Here is a 17,500-nt window from a genome sequence, read left to right as displayed (position 1 = left end):
GGAGAAGTGGCAGTAGCCTTTAGAAGTACTGTAGGAGTAAAGGCGTATCTAGGCGTCTGCCTGTCCCCACCCTCATCCATCCAGCCCTCAGTACACACTGACAGGAAGAAGAGATGGGTGGAGAGCACTCACTCTGACAGAGATACTGGATCCCATCTCAAAGTATCTGACACACTGAATCTTTCTACATACTATACACCAATATCTTACATACATCTCTTCAGGTACATTTAGCTTTTTCCTCCAAATCTTTCAACTTGATTTACTTTTAATATCTCTTCCCGGTGTGGTTGTTCTTGGCATCCCTGTGTCAGCTCCAAACCTCTGTCTCCAGCTCAGTGCTTTGTCTGTGGCTGTCAGCTGTTCACACCAGAGAGTGCAGACGCATGGAGGAAGGCCAAGCAGCCAGAGGAATGTGTTCTAAACCTGAGAGGCAGGAAAAACCACTGGGTAACAGTCACTAATAGGTGCAAAAATTAACTATTGATGAGGGACCTAATATGATGAAGTGGTTACCACCAAATGCCAAGGGAAAAGTGGATATATAAATGCTGCCAGGATATATCTGAATGTCCAAGATTTGAAGTCTAATCATGGTTTGCCCAATTCTCTTTAATGAGAAGATTATTCCCAAAAAGAAAGAAGGAGGAAAAGGCAAGGTAAGGTAAGTCTGGTAGGGGAGCGTGAGGGTTCTCACTACATTATAGAGCCATACGGACACTAGCTAAGTTTCCATCCACTTGTCAGTCGAATTATCTGAAGTTCGGTAAAAAAAACTCTTGCAGATAAAGCCGGTAAAAGTGTGTTTCCATCCAACGGCTTTAAAATGAATAAAAACAGGTGTGTAACGTCACATGCTGTTTTGCGCTCAAATTGGTATATCGAATCGATTTGAGACATTTTATGGTTTTTCCATGGTTTTATGGTGAGTTGATTTTTATCTTGAGGTCGCGGAGTATGCCTTTATAGCAGACTACTCATCCTCAACACCTGGCTCCAGCATACATGCACCATCCACAAGATAGGTTTTATTGACAATTTTTTCCCAGTTTTGGGAACGTGGCTCCCTGTTCAGCAGGGACGGGATTCATCCCAATAGACGCGGCAGCCAGATAATATGTGAGAATCTGCGGCACGCCGTGCAGACCAAGACCTTTGATTGACTGTTTGACCCCCGTAAACACACACACAAGCGCACTTCCCAGTCTCACTCTCCCATAAGCTCTCACTCCTTTACAAATAACTCTGCTAACCCACAGACCTGCTATATCATTCCAGTAAGAATCAATAATATCAGTAATCAGAGGTACAGCGCTACACGCTCCTCTGTGCTTCCTTTGGAGCAGCCACCCATTCATAATCCCATAACTACGGTGTCTGTCCCCCGACTGAGATCGGTAAAATCAAACGTAAACCAACGAGGTGCTATACTCAACAACCTAATTGGAATTAAAACAACCACTGCAACGATAGAACAGAATAGGAGAATCAAATGTGGACTATTAAATATTCGATCTCTGTCTTCTAAAGCAATATTGGTAAACAATTTGATATCAGATAATCAAATTGATCTATTCTGTCTGACTGAAACATGGCTGGGACATGAATATGTTAGTCTAAATGAAGCCACTCCTCCCAGTCATATTAATGCTCAAATTCCTAGAGGCTCAGGCCGAGGAGGGGGAGTTGCAGCCATATTTGACTCAAACCTGTTAATTAATCCTAAACTAAATTATAACTGGTTTGAAAGTCTTGTTCTTAATCTTCAACATCCGATATGGAAAACATTACAGCCAATTATATTTGTTGTTGTTTACCGAGCGCTAGGCCCGTTTTCTGAATATTTATCTGAATTATCAGGGTTTTTGTCATGTGTAGTCCTAAAATCAGATAAAATAATTATTATAGGTGATTTTAATATCCATATGGACGTTGACAGCAATAGCCTTAGTATTGCCTTCAACTCATTACTAGATTCAATTGGTTTCAGTCAGAGTGTGCATAATAAGGTCACGCACTGTTTTAACCACACCCTCAACCTTCTGCTGTCATATGGCATCAAAATTGAAGATGTAATAGTATTTCCACAGAATTCCTTATTATCAGACCATTTTTTAATAACTTTCGAATTCTTACTACCCGACTATACGAAATTAAATAAAACCTTCTACACTAGATGCCTATCTGACAGTGCTATAGCTAAATTTAAGGAAGATATTCCAACAGCATTTAATTCAATGTCGTGCTTTAATATAACAGAGGACCTTTATGTTAACTTTAGTCCCTCCCAAATTGATCATTTTGTAGACGGTGCTACGGCCTGCCTACAGACGACTTTAGACTCTGTTGCTCCTCTCAAAAAGAAGATCATGAAGCAAAGGAAACTAGCACCTTGGTATAACTCCCAAACTCGCAAATTAAAACAAATCTCACGAAAACTTTAAAGTAAATGGCTTTCCACCAAATTAGAAGAATCTCGTTTAGATTGGCAAGACAGTATGAAAACTTATAGGAAGGCCCTCAGAAATACCAGATCAGACTATTACTCATCATTAATAGAAGAAAATAAGAACAACCCAAGATTTCTTTTCAACACTGTAGCCAGGCTGACAGATAGCCACAGCTCTACTGAGCCATCTATTCCCCTAGCTCTTAGTAGAGACAACTTCATGAGTTTCTTTAATGATAAAATTAGGGATGGAATTCATCACCTTTTGCCCTCAACTTCTAACAGTTCACCTTTGAATGCAGGAGTGCTAGAAAGAACGACAGGACCTGACATATACTTAGACTGCTTTTTTCCGATAGACCTTCAACAATTAATGCTAAAGGTCTCTTCAGCAAAGCCATCTACCTGTCTATTAGACCCCATCCCAACGAGGCTACTTAAAGAAGCGTTACCCGTGGTTAACACTTCATTACTAGATATGATCAATATGTCTTTATTAACAGGTTATGTACCGCAGTCATTTAAAGTAGCTGTGATAAAACCTCTTCTGAAAAACCCCACCCTCGATCCTGAGGTCTTAGCCAACTATAGACCTATATCTAACCTTCCCTTTCTCTCCAAGATCCTTGAGAAAGTAGTCGCCAATCAGTTATGTGACTTTTTACATAAGAATAGTCTATGTGAGGACTTTCAGTCAGGATTTAGAAAGCATCATAGCACAGAGACGGCACTGGTGAAAATGACTAACGACCTAATTGCTGCTGACAAAGGACTTGTCTCCATACTTGTCTTATTAGATCTTAGTGCTGCATTCGACACTATTGACCATACCATCCTTTTACAGAGACTGGAACTTTTAGTTTGCATTAAAGGAATCGCACTAAGCTGGTTTAAGTCCTCTTTCTCTGAGCGATCTCAATTTGTTAATATCGATAACGATAAATCCTCCAAGTACGCTAAAGTTAGCCATGGCATTCCTCAAGGCTCTGTTATGGTTTTGGTGTTTTGTCTTGTCTTATTGTAGTCTGTTTTCTTGTCATTTTGGTAGCCTGGTTTTCTGTCATGTCTTGTTTCCTTCTGATTGTGTGATTTTCGGTCTTTGTTACCCTCTGTATTTAGTCTTTGTGTTGCCCTGGTCCTGTGTCAGATCATTGTTTGTGTTTGTGTTCGTTCCAGTCAGTTTGTCTGTGCCCAGCGTGTTTGCATCAAGTGTACCAGGTTTGGATTCTTACCTGTGTTCTCTCTTTGTTCCCATGAGTTTGCTGCAAGTTTGTTCCTCGAGTTTTCATTATTTTTGGACTTTAGATTTTGCCTGCTTCCTTTGTATTCCCGTTGTTTTTGTCTGCCTCATTTTTTGGATCTCCTGTTTTTTGTGTTTCAATAAACCCTCGAGCTCAATCCTTCCCCTGCCTGCCTGCCTGCTTGCCTTGCTCTCTGCCTTTGGGTCCTCAACTAACCGGAACCTAACAGAATGATCTGACCAATTGGATCCAGCAGAGTGCTTGGAAAATGGATCATGCAAATTCTATGCCGGATGAACTTTATGAATTAATTTGTGACTTGATTGAGCTTAAAACGATGTGGAAGGAGACCGACACTGATTGCCAAAGGTAGGCAATTCTGTCGTTTGCCCGTGTGAAAGTGTCAGAAAAGCCTTTGCTAGAGGACTCTATTCCAGACTGGGTTATACTCTTCATGTCTACTCCAGCTCATTCCTCTGGTAAGGGTTTGTGTGCTTCCACCAACACCAAGTGCTAAATCCACCAACGCTCCTCTTCTCACTCCCGGCCTACCCCAGTGCCAGCAAACACCCACCAGCCTGTCTGTTGCTCAGCCCACTAGGACTTTGACTTCTGGATTTTTGTCAGTCACCCAGCCTGCTCCTTTGCCTAGTACTCCTAATCCTGTCGGTTCGCCACCTGGAGGAGAGCCAGAAACTCTTATGACTATTTTTCAATATTTTGCCAAGTGTGCAAGACGGACTGAGGAGGCCAAAGTAGCCAGCCTTCAAGCTGGAAAACAAGGGTCCAGTACGCTTTCTAGCAGCTCCCCTGAACTCCTGTCTGTCAGCTCAGCAGCTGTCTGTTCAGCAGATACCCCCGACTGCAAGCAATCCTTTGAGGGAACTCGCCTAGCAATATTCCCTGGGAACCGTGGAGGCCGGAGACGGGGAAGAAGACAACATGGCTCCCGATGCCATGCCCTGCTTCAGCCCAGAATCCTCGCTGGACAGCACGGGCTCGGTGCAGCTGGACAGCACGGCTCGAGGCCGCTGGACAGAGCCTGAGCTGACCAGTGTTCCAGAGCTGACCAGTGTTACCAGGGGTCCAGAGCTGACCAGTGTTCCAGAGCGGACCAGTGTTCCAGAGCAGACCAGTGTTCCTGAGCTGACGTGCAGCTTTCCAGAGTTCCAGCTGACGTGCAGCCTTCCAGAACTTCCGCTGACGTGCAGCCTTCCAGAATCTCCGCTGACGTGCAGCCTTCCAGAACCTCCGCTGACGTGCAGCCGCCCAGAACCGCCGCTAACGTGCAGCCGTCCAGAACCACCGCTGACGTGCAGCCGCCCAGAACCGCCACTGACGTGCAGCCGCCCAGAACCTCAGCTGACGTCCAGCCGTCCAGAGTCTCAGCTGACGTCTAGATTCTCAACTGACGTCCAGCCGTCCAGAGGCCCCGATGACAGCTCTTCAAGAGTCTACGATGACTGCTCTTCAAGAGTCTCCGATGACCGCTCTTCTAGAGTCTTCCAGTCGTCCAGAGTCTTTGATGACCACTCTTCTAGAGTCTCCAATGACCGCTCTTCTAGAGTCTTCCAGTCGTCCAGAGTCTTTGATGACCACTCTTCTAGAGACTTCCAGTCGTCCAGAGTCTCCGATGACCGCTCTTCTAGAGTCTTCCAGTCATCCAGAGTCTTCGTCGACCGACCTCCCAGAGTCTAGGTCGACCGACCTCCCAGAGTCCACGTCGACCGACCTCCCAGAGTCCACGTCGACCGCTCTCCCAGAGTGTTCGCTTACGGGCAAGCCAGTGACTATGCCGGTCTCCGGCGCCCCAGAGACCGCCCTTGAGACCGCCTCAGTGACTTTGCCCTTGTCCTTTCCCCCAGAGACCTTGCCTTTGTTTTCCGTCAGACCCACTCCTGCTCCTTGTGTCCTGTCTGCGGTCAGACCTACTCCTGCCCCTCGTGCCCTGCCGGCACCCCTGTCGACCTCTGTTCCCGTTGCCTGTTTGGCGGACTCCAACCCAGCTGGCCCGTCACCTGTCTTCAGCCCAGCTGGCCCGTCGCCTGTCTTCAGCCCAGCTGGCCCGTCGCCTGTCTTCAGCCCAGCTGACTCGTCGCCTGTCTTCAGCCCAACTGCCCCTTCTCCTGCTTGGTCTGCCTGTCCTCCTGAGGGGTTTCGCCTTTGCCCCAGACCTGCTCGGCCTGCAGAAGGGATTTACTTCGCGGACGGTCCCCAGAGGGTTTTCGCCTTCACAGACGGCCACCAGAGGGTTTTCGCCTTTGCAGATGGCCACCAGAGGGGTTTCGCCTTCGCCTCCAGCCTTCAGAAGGGATTCACCTTCGCCGCCGGCCTTCAGAAAGGATTCGCCTTCGCAGACGGCCTCCAGAGGGATATCGCCTTCGCAGACGGCCTCCAGAGGGATATCGCCTTCGCTGCCGGCCTTCAGAAGGGATCCGCCTTCGCAGACAGCCTCCAGAGGGATATCGTCTTCGCCGCCGGCCTCCAGAAGGATTCTGCCTTCGCCGCCGTCCCTCCAGAGGGGTTTCGCCTTCACGGACAGCCTCCAGAGGGGTTTCGCCTTCGCAGACGGCCTCTAGAGGGGCCCTGCCTGAGGGGCTCTACCTTCGTCGACGGCCGCCAGAGGGGTTTCGCCTTCGCTGACGGCCGCCTCTTGAGTCCTCGACGTCCTGTTTTCGCCGACCTGTTCGGCCGCCTGAAAGGCTTCGCCGCCAGCCGCCTCAGAGTCCTCGACGTCCTGCTCGGGCCGCCTGAGGGGCTCTACCTTCGCTGACATCCACCTCAGAGTCCTCAACGTCCTGCTCAGCCGCCTGGGGGGCTCTACCTTCGCCGACGGCCGCCTCTGAGTCCTGGACGTCCTGTTTGGCCGCCTGAGGGGCTCTAACTTCGCCAACCTGTTCAGCCGCCTGAGGATCTTCGCCGTCCTGCTCGACCTCCTGAAGGTCGTCGATGGCCTGTTCAGCTGCCCAGGGGATTCCACCTTCGCTGCTGTCTGCAGCCCTGGACCCCAGGACTAGCTGGCTGCAGCACTTTGGTGCCCTGGCCCTCTGTCCTCAGTTCCCTAGGACCCACTGTCCTCAATTTCCCTTGCCCCGTGTGACTCTTGTGCATCCGGGGTTGATTTATTTTGCTTTTTGGGTCGTCCGTCCTCCAGGCCCCCTCCGCCCTCCCTGGGTTGTTTCTGCCTGTTTTTTGTTTTTTGTTTTTTTGGACATCTGGGATCTGTCCCTTGGGGGGCGGGGGATCCTGTTATGGTTTTTGTGTTTTGTCTTGTCTTATTGTAATGTGTTTTCCTGTCATTTTGGTAGCCTGGTTTTCTGTCATGTCTTGTTTCCTTCTGATTGTGTGATTTTCCGTCTTGTCTTGTTTTATGTTCAGTTTCCTGTTTTATTTTGATGGTCCGTTTTCTGTCTTGTCTAGTTTTACTCCGTGTTTTCCTGCTCTTGTGATTGCCTGTTTTCCACCTGTTTCCCAGCCCTTGTGTCACCTGCCTCTTGTTACCTTGTTACCCTCTGTAGTCTTTGTGTTCCCCTTGTCCTGTGTCAGATCATTGTTTGTGTTCGTTCCAGTCAGTTTGTGTCTGTGCCCAGCGTGTTTGCATCAAGTGTACCAGGTTTGGATTCTTCCCTGTGTTCTCTCTTTGTTCCCATGAGTTTGCTGTAAGTTTGTTCCTCGAGTTTTCATTATTTCTGAACTTTAGTTTTTGCCTGCTTCCTTTGTATTCCTGTTGTTTTTGTCTGCCTCATTTTTTGGATCTCCTGTTTTTTGTGTTTCAATAAACTCTTTAAAAATTCTCCTTATATATGCTTCCTCTAGGCAATATTATTAGGAAACACTCAATTAACTTTCACTGTTATGCGGATGACACCCAATCATACTTATCGATCAAGCCAGACGAAACCAGTCAGTTAGCTAAACTTCAAGTATGCCTTAAAGATATCAAATCATGGATGACCTACAATTTCCTGATGTTAAACTCAAACAAAACTGAAGTTATTGTGCTGGGCCCTAAACACCTCCGAACATCATTATCCCAAGATATAATTACTCTGGATGGCATTGCCATGGCCTCCAGCACTACTGTCAGAAATCTAGGAGTTATTTTTGATCAGGATATATCCTTTGACGCCCACTTAAAACAAACCTCTAGAACAGCCTAGCTCTGCTTCTCTTCATAGAAAGCTTACTATATTTAGGGTATGAGGAGTTGCAGTGTTCGCCTAGACCGGCGGGGGTGGGTGTGTAGCCACAGTCATGGCGCACCCCCACCCTATCTCTGCTTCTCCCCATAGAAAGCTTACGTATACTTAGGGAGTAAGGAGTCGCAGTGTTAGCCTAGACCAGCGGGGGGAAGGTATGTAGCCACAATCATGGAACACAGCCTCCCTATCTCCCCTTCTCTGCAGCTCTTAGTTATGCTGTTATAGTTCTAGACTACCGTGGTACCTCCTTTGACACACTAAGCTTCTCTCTCCTCTCTCTTTCCATCTGTGTGTATTCATATCCCAGAAATGCTTGTTACTAACATAGCTCCGGGGATCTTATTCCCTGGAGTCCTTATGTTCTTTTTCCGCCCATCATCATCATCTTGGATCATGATGGCACCTACATCATGGTGTTGGAATTGTTGGGTCCTTGTAAATTATAGAGTGTGGTCTAGACCTACTACATTTGTAAAGTGTCCTGAGATAATTTGTGTTATGATTTGACACTATAAATAAAATTGAAATTTCCATTTATTTTCGCACTGAATCACACAACATTCAAGCAAACATTTGTGAACAAAGTTTTGCTAGACAAAATAGATTGTGCAGTCTACCTACATATAAGTAATAATTGCACAAGTTGTAATAGTGCTTATGTGCCACCTGATAGCGACATATCAAGCTATCTAAACAGTTCTGGAAGATCGTGGTTTAGAGACACTTCACGGAAACCCTTTGGTTGAAGAATTTTAGGATTTGACCGATTGTGTAAGTTTACTGGCACATCCCTTGACCCAGATAAGCCATGGCCCTACGGTTCCAACCAAGAAGCATAACGCCATTGCGCTTTACAAACTGGCTACATGTGCAGAGTACAGAGTCGTAGGCAAAACTTTTGGGTCAGCAAGACCACCGTGTGTTTACGTCGTGTGCAATGCCATACGAACGAGGATGATGAGAAGGTATATACCTACCTGGAGTGAATGAGGCGCATGAGATCTCGCTGCGTAACTATAGAGCGCACCTTGTGCCACAGGTGTATGGTACAATAGACGGGACTCACGTCCCGATTAGACCCCCTGCTGAAGGCTGCAGGGATTTTGTCAATACAAAGGGCTGGTTATCAATCGTATTACTACAGGCTGTAGTAGACGATCGTTGCATCATAAGGGACATTTGCGTTGGCACTCCCGGCAGTGCGTAATTCATTATTTATTCGGCAAATAACGTTTCCATCAGCGTTTATCGCATAAGCCGTATATCGATCAAGAGAAAATCCGATGAGACCGAATGTATAAACTTTATGTTCAGCTCTGTGCGTTGCTATGGTTACTGTACACAAACCAACCAGCCAACAGTTTGCAGGGCTGCAGACCCGATAAGGAGAAACACAGCTACTTTTAAACATTATCAAAGATTATGGATTTTTTTGTAATCGAATTACTCGAGTTATTCGAGGAATCATTTCAGCCCTACCGGATTCCCTTGTTATTGTCCTCGATTACTTCAACAAAGGTAATCTCAGCCATTAACTCTCCAAATACAGACTGTTTATTAAATGTCCAAGCAGAAAGGAGAATATTTGGATGACTATTACACTACATTACACCATTTGGCAAAAACAGTGTCTGCTAAATCAACTGGAGGTGGGTCCTCTGATCTACACACATTACATTTCATTTAGCTGACGCTTTTATCCAAAGCGACTTACAATTGCTATAAATCAGAGTTTGCACGCCTCTGGAGTAACTAGGGATTAAGTGTCTTGCTCAGGGACACATTGGTTGATGTAGCACCGTCGGAATCGAACCCGGATCTCCAACACCAAAGGCATGTGTCATATCCACTACGTCATCACCCCCCACACCATCACACACCTCTACAGCAGGCCTGTGAGTGACCACATGGTTCGCTGTGGGGTCTATCCATCCATCCATCTTCATCCGCTTATCCGGGGTCGGGTCGCGGGGGTAGCAGCTCCAGCAGGGGACCCCAAACTTCCCTTTCCCGGGCCACATTAACCAGCTCCGACTGGGGGATCCCGAGGCGTTCCCAGGCCAGGTTAGAGATATAATCCCTCCACCTAGTCCTGGGTCTCCCCCAAGGCCTCCTCCCAGCTGGACGTGCCTGGAACACCTCCCTAGGGAGGCGCCCAGGGGGCATCCTTACCAGATGCCCGAACCACCTCAACTGGCTCCTGTGGCTGTGGGGTCTAGAACAGCTTTTTCTAGACAAGTTGTCAAAAAAGACAAAAGTCTAGATATTCCAAAGCAAGCCTAGCTATCGCAAACTTAAGCTCTCTCCTTTCATTCTCCCTGTTTTTCGCTATCATGTCGTTCACATTCTCTAGCTTTTTCTTTCTCCTGACATTCCTGTTCTTTTAGTGACGCTCAAGTTCTTGTTCCTTTTCTTTCTGCTGACATTCTTGTTCTCGTTCGTTTTCTTTCTCCTGATCGTTCCTGTTCTCTAGCTGCATGTTCTAAATTGAAGTTACTCAAAATAATCAATATGAGTTTTGGCTTCCTAGCATCCTCTGAGACATTGAACTCCAAATAATCAATTTCAATATTTTCTGTCTAGCCAGCCTAACCATGTGTGGTTAGGTAAGGGTCAGTTTAATTTCCACAAACTTCTCTGGCTCAAAGTCTGCCATGTTCTACTTTTAGCAGAAATACCACAATGTATAGACTGGCTATGTGGACCAAATGTTACCCAACTGGCAACAACAATTTGTTTCTCTGAAAAGCACAAATAACCATCCAAACCTTGGATGCTCCACCAAATTAGCCATCCTATCCTGGACGCTAACGCACAAGTAAAGTAATACATCCAAAACCCAGGATGCCACACAATACTTTTATTGCCCACAAGCTAATCATCAAAACCCAAACACATAACAGCCAAAGTCTAACATCAATGCTAGCCAAACACAGACCGACTCGCCATTTCACAAGTCTAAGCAGTAGGCTGCACTCCCGCCGACTTACAATGCTACGGCTCCTGCTTTCTGCTTTCTTACAGTGCAGACGCTTTGCTGCTTGCTCCTGCCTCAGCTTGCTTTTTTCTACTGATATTCTTGCTTTTCCTCTGTGAGAAAATATGAGCAGCAGCTCCTGGATAATTATGAATCACTGGACTATACATGTTTTGTAGACATAGTAGGCTATTGCCATATTTCAACATTTTTATGACCCCTCAGTACTGCGTGAGCGTGGCCTACCAATAGCACAAGCCTGTACTACAGTGACTGGAAACATGGTACTTAGCTAAAGCTTATTAGCAGCAAGATGCCTCCCTTCTTTGGGATGACTACAGCAAACTTCTACAGAAGATTGCAGTTCTGGAAACTAAATACACCAGTTAGAAGTAAACGTGGAAGTGAATGGACCATGTGGGAATGATATTACTTTACCATGGACCCAAAACAATGGACAAAACCATGCTAACACACAGCTACTTAGCATCAACAAGACTGCAAAGAAACAGGAGGCCTGCGATCCGGGTAATAAACAAGTGGTAGTCCTCCCTGGAACTCTCCTGGTGCAAAGCCCAAGAGTAAATCATTTTTCTGGGAAATGGGAGGACGAGTAACGGACAGGGCACAGCGCCCTGAGATCTGTGATATGACCGGCTGGCCTGCATTATCATCCAGGCAGAGCGCCTCTTCAACCCCTGTACTTAGTAGGACACAGCCGTGGACAGCTACAAAAGGAAGAATAAGCAACAAAAAAACCTCCCCAACAACCGAGTGTGCAACTGGATAAGAGATTTGCGCCACTGCTGCAGGACCCTGGATCTCCATCTGATGACTTGGATTACGTCTCATCATCACACACCAGGGTAAGGACTGAGAGTAATTCAAAATCAAGAATCCTGTATATCGAGGCAGCACACCCAACTGTGAAGAACAGTATACTGCATATAGTGTCAAATGATGTTATGCAGTATACAAGTGTATAAGGTAAGTGCTGAAACTGGACTTTATTGATCTGCTGAACATAGCTCTCTAAATGCTGAGGTGTTTATCAGTGGCCCTCTACCACCAGTCAGAATAATAATAATAATAATAATAATAATAATAATAATAATTAAAGCTGTAAGCAGCGATGAACGGGCCCTCGCCTTCTTGCAGTCGGGGGTACTAGCAGACGCAACATCACATGTAGACCAAACATTCTAAGTTTCATGTAAATCGGAATAACTTTTGCCAAGATACAACCGTTCATGTTTTAACAGCCACCTACTGGAAGTTGTTCCTCCATAACTTGCGCATTGTTTTAGTTATCAAAATTCTTTTGATACCTTTTTGTCACAAGGGTCTTCCAAGTCTATATGCAAGTTTTCGTGCTGATCAGACTCACGCCCCAGGAGTAGTTAGACAAAGTAGGTTTCCCATATATCAATATTTTGCTGATTAATAAAAAAAAAATTAAAACAGCGCCATCTAATGGCCGATTGACACCAGGTTTGGCACAGATGCTAAACCGGCCATGAGGAACAACCTTGTCAAGTTTCGGGGCAATCGGAATAATTGTTGCCAAGATAATGCAACTTCCTGTTTAGACAGGAAGGTGCTGTAACTTGCGCATTTTTTCAACTGGCAAAATCGCGATTTTTCACGCATAAAAGTCTAGGCGGAAATGGGCGTGGCCTATATCAGGAGATTCAGCTGGATCCAGGGAAGGCGAAGATATATGGTTTGTGGGCCCTAATTAAAGCTGCAAGCAGCGATGAACGGGCCCTCGCCCCTTGCCCCGGGGGTACTGGCAGACGCTGCTCCTTGTGGCCGTGCATTTGCGTGTCACTCAGACACTGCAAATCGTCACCAATGAAAAGGGAAGTCTCTGCTGAGTTCAATGATACTTCACACAATAGTGTACAAGAAATGGGTCATTAGTTATTAAAGGGGGCGTGGCTTAAGCATTTGGGGCAGGGCAAACCGTCACCAATTAAAAAGGAACTCTTTGCTGAGTTCAATGATACCTCTCACAAGAGTCTACCTTAAATGGTTCACAAGTTATGAAGGGGCGTGGCCTGAGTACATGGGTGTGGCTAGAGTATAGGGGGAGGCTCAATATCACATGTTGACCGCAAATTCAAAGTTTCATGTAAATCGGAATAACTTTTGCCAAGATACAACCGTTCCTCACTCACGCCCCAGGAGTAGTTAGACAAAGTAGGTTTCCCATATATCGATATTTTGCTGATTATTTAAAAAAAAATTAAAACAGCGCCATCTAATGAATGATTTCCGCCAAGTTTGGCACAGATGCTAAACCGGGCATGAGGAACAACTCTGTCAAGTTTCGGGGCATCGAAATAATTGTTGCCAAGATAACGCAACTTCCTTACAGGAAGTTGCTATAACATGCGCATTTTTTCAACTGGCAAAATTCTTTGGATAACTTTTCGTCATGAGGGTCAACAGATACTACCTGCAAAGATTCTCACTCTCTCCTAGGACAAGTTCGAAAGAATGTAAAACACATGAAAAATGCATACATTAAAAATGTCCGCCTTCCGGTTGGGCGGAGCTAATGAAAGTAAATGGGAAATATGTCCGCAATGATTAGAGCAATATGTGTATTAAATCTGGTGAAGATCGGAGCAACTTAACAAAAGTTAAGCCCTTCCACGCATTAGGGAGCGCTATGGAGCCCGCTTACAGGTATGGGCCAAATCGCTGTAAAGTCTCACTGTACAGTCTATAGTCGCTTTTCCATTACATGGTACCTGCTCGACTCGCCTCGACTCTACTCGTCTTTTTGGTTTTCCATTACGAAGAAATGTACCTGGTACCTGCTAACAGGTACTTTTTTTAGTACCACCTCAGTCGAGGTTCCAAGTGAGCTGAGGCGAGCCGAAAAGGTGACGTGAAAGCGACAGACGGGGGTGTCCTGAACAAACCCGCTATTTTTAAATAGTTTAGCCAGCTGTGTTTTTTTGTTGCTGCCTCCAGCTTCATTTGAAACTAAATGTGTCTTCTGGCTGTGGCAACGACCTTCCACGTTCTGTGTGTGTGTGTCGCGTTAAGGTCACGACAGTTTCCTGCGGCGCCGCTTGTTTTACAGTTCTGTGGAGGCTCCAGGCAGAGCTTTCGCCATAGCCTACGTACACACACACACATGGCCGGCTCGACGCACGCACCAGCGCACAAGTATAAACATCAGGCCACTTATATAGTATACGGCGAAAGCTCTGCGTGGAGCCTCCACAGAACTGTAAAACAAGCTCAAGTGGCCTGATGTTTATACTTGTGCACTGGTGTTTGCGTCGAGCCAGCATATAACGACCAGCTACACTGAGGCGGTACTAAAATCTGCAATGGAAAACGGACGCACAGTGTGTCGAGTAGAGTCGAGGTGAGTCGAGCAGGTACCATGTAATGGAAAAACACCATATGTTCCCTCAAAATTTGGTATATTAACTTATTACTTTTTTCTGAATTAAGACGCACGTTAGGGGGGGCGCTGTGGAGCCCCCTGGCAACGCCCGAGTCCAATCACTACAGAACTTTGCAATTTTCACCAGTTCTGACGTGTACAAATTTTTGTGAGTTTGCAACACTTAAGGCTCTGTCTCCAAAGGTACAGAGTCTGGTGTGGGGAATGGAGAGCAGGCCAGCGTCTGAGGACCGCAGGTTTCCGGGTGGGGTGTATGGATGGAGGAGGTCGGAGAGGTACTGTGGGGCCAGGGCATGGAGGGATTTGTAGGTGAGAAGGAGGATTTTATATTTGATTCGGGACTTAATTGGGAGCCAGTGAAGGTGGATGAGGGTTGGGGTGATGTGCTGCCAGGTCTGGTGTGGGTGAGGACTCGGGGGGCAGAGTTTTGGACATACTGAAGCCGGTCTAGGTTTTTGCTGGGGACCCCAGACAGGACTCCATTGCAGTAGGCCAAACGGGAGGTACTAAAAGCATGTATGAGGGTTTCTGCCACAGCTTCAGAGTGATGGCCAGAGTCTGGAGATGTTTTTAAGATGAAAAAAGGCGTATTTGGTATTAGATTTGATGTGAGTATGGAAAGAGAGGGTGGAGTCCAGGATTACACAAAGGTTGGGGACCTCAGAGAATGGGCAGATGTGCACCCGTCAACATCCAGGATTTCTCCAACCTTCTGGAGCAGCGTCTTGGGGGCCACAACCAAGAGCTCTGTTTTATTACTGTTCAGTTTGAGTAGGTTGGTTGACATCTAGGCTTTGATGTCATGCAGTTGACCAGGGAGAGGGGGGAAGCTAAGTGGATGGTTTGGTGCTAATATAGATGTATCATCAGCGTAGGAGTGGAAACTGAGACCATGTTGCCGGATAATCTGACCAAGGGGGAGCATGTAGATGGTGAAGAGGATGGGTCCAAGCACAGAGCCTTGGGGCACGCCTTGGTTGACTGGAGCTGGGTCGGAGCGGGAGTCGGTAATGGTGACAAATTGCTTCATGTGTGAGAGGTAAGACCATAAAACCAGGAGAGAGCTGTGCCAGTGAGACCAAGGTGATGGGATAGCCGGTTAACGCGAATGGTATGGGAGATTGTGTCAAAGGCTGCGGAGAGGTCAAGGAGAATGACTATGCTGATGTGTCCAGAGTCAGCAATAGTAAGTAGATCATTTCTGATTTTGATGAGGGTGGTCTTTTTTTTTTTTAGATGAATTTGTTATTATTTTTTAGCACCATTTATCATCCAGACATACAGAACAAATTCCACAATATGTGCCAGGTAATGTCAAGTGGTGCATACAACAGATAAACACAAATAGAACAAAAACCCTCTCCCACCCGCCACCCTCTGCATTTGAATGCATCTGCCAATACTGCCAATACATTTGCCAATTATTTTAAAATGGAAAATAATGCAGCAGAGTTTTGAGGACAGATGCTGCAACCTGAGGAAAAACAGTGGCCACAGATCACCTTCCTCGTTATCCCTTTCACTGCTGAATCCGATTGTTTGAAAGCCCCTTTAGTGACAAATGAGTGAGAGAGTTGCTTTGAGTGGCCACAACCGAGTTCAAGCAAGACCTGAAAAGGATTGTGGATAACAAAGACTGTCAGGTTTCTCACTGAGTCAATCTAAGTGATAAAAAAAAACTATGAAAACTGCTATGTATTATGACTGTCATTAGATCTGGAAGACACTGTTGCTGTTGCAGTGTGGACGTGCATGTGTTGTGTGGCTTTTTTCTATGGTGCGTTTTTCTTTTTTGTGGCTCTTGATACCTAACTGGTTGGCCACCCCTGTCCTATGGCATATGTTGAAGTGGATATACTGGTGATTTGGGTTCTTGGAACAGTGGAAAATGTCCCAAACTGTCTCCCAATTAATTGTGTTCCCCTCAGGGCTCAGCTCTCATTCCCATTTCTTTACTATTGGGAGTTCTACTATGGATATTTGCGTCAGTTTAGCATAAATCTTGGACGCTAATCCTCTCACAGGAAAATCAACAAACCATTTATTGACTAGGTGCGCCTCAAGACTGTTTCCCCATGGCACTCCATAACATTTTAGGCCTGATCTTAAGCGCAGATATGTTACAATGGTATTGTAACACGAATGGCTGATGTCACGTCTGTTGTTCAATAAAAGAACATTCGATTTATTCCAGTTAATTTTATAACCGGAGATTGAGCCAAATTCGTTGAAGATCTTAAGAATTTTTGGGATAGAGTCCTCAAGATCAGAGATGTACAACAAAATATCATCTGCAAATAATGATATTGAGCTGCTATTGGATTTAATCTGGACATTACAGATTTTATCGGGCTAACGGTTCAAGAGAGATTGCAAACAGCATGTGGGAAAGCGGGCATCCCTGTTGCGAGCCCCGCTGGATGAGAAATGGCTGAGAATGCAAGCCATTGGTTGAGACTATGGCCGTGGGATTCGCATATAAAGTACACACAATGTCAATGAATTTGGCCCCCAAACCAAACCTCTCCATTACTTGCCACAAGTTCCACTCTAGGCGGTCAAAAGCCTTTTCCGCGTCCACTGATAAAACTGCTGCCGTTGTTGGAAGGTTTTTGGCTTCTTCTATTATATGAAATAGTCTGCGTACATTGTCTGCAGCATGACACTTGGGTATAAAACCTGATTGGTCGGGGTGGACTAGTTCCACATAAAGCGCTCTAGGCGGAGAGCCAGGACTTTGGAATAAAGCTTAATATCAGTCCTGATGAGGCTGATGGGCCAGAAATTTGAGCAATCCGTAAGATCTTTGCCCTTTTTGGTATAACAGAAATTAGCACAGTGTTGGTTTGTTGGTGGAAAGTGCCCATCTCTGTGGCTGAAGTTAAAGCTTGTAAAATTGTAGGTACTAATATGTCAACATACTGTAGAAGATGGAATTCCATCCAACCCTGGCGTTTTCCCTTTAACAGTTTTTAATGCTGATTTAAGTCCCTCTAACATTATAGGTTGCCCCAGTTCTTCTGAATACATAAAAACATACAAAAAAAAAACATACAATAAAACATATGACTTTGCAGTTATGGAAATACATTTTACTTTTAACTATTTACTGTGCAATTACTGTAAATACATTTTACTATTTTAATATTTACTCTATTTAATATTTATTATTGTTGTGTGTCAACATGTGTCCTCTACTTT

General features: G+C 45.7%; 1 protein-coding gene across 1 annotated transcript in view; it reads right to left on the bottom strand.

The window, feature by feature from the left end:
• The window catches only part of LOC144513583 (latent-transforming growth factor beta-binding protein 1-like), a gene marked incomplete at its 3' end in the record, with an annotated part of 106,011 nt that overhangs the window by 58,222 nt on the left and 30,289 nt on the right, over positions 1 to 17,500 (bottom strand). The gene's annotated exons all lie outside the window — the stretch shown is intronic.

Source organism: Sander vitreus, unplaced genomic scaffold (genome assembly GCF_031162955.1).
Source record: "Sander vitreus isolate 19-12246 unplaced genomic scaffold, sanVit1 ctg290_1, whole genome shotgun sequence".
Classification (NCBI taxonomy): domain Eukaryota; kingdom Metazoa; phylum Chordata; class Actinopteri; order Perciformes; family Percidae; genus Sander; species Sander vitreus.
This window is presented reverse-complemented; position numbering and strand designations above follow the sequence as displayed.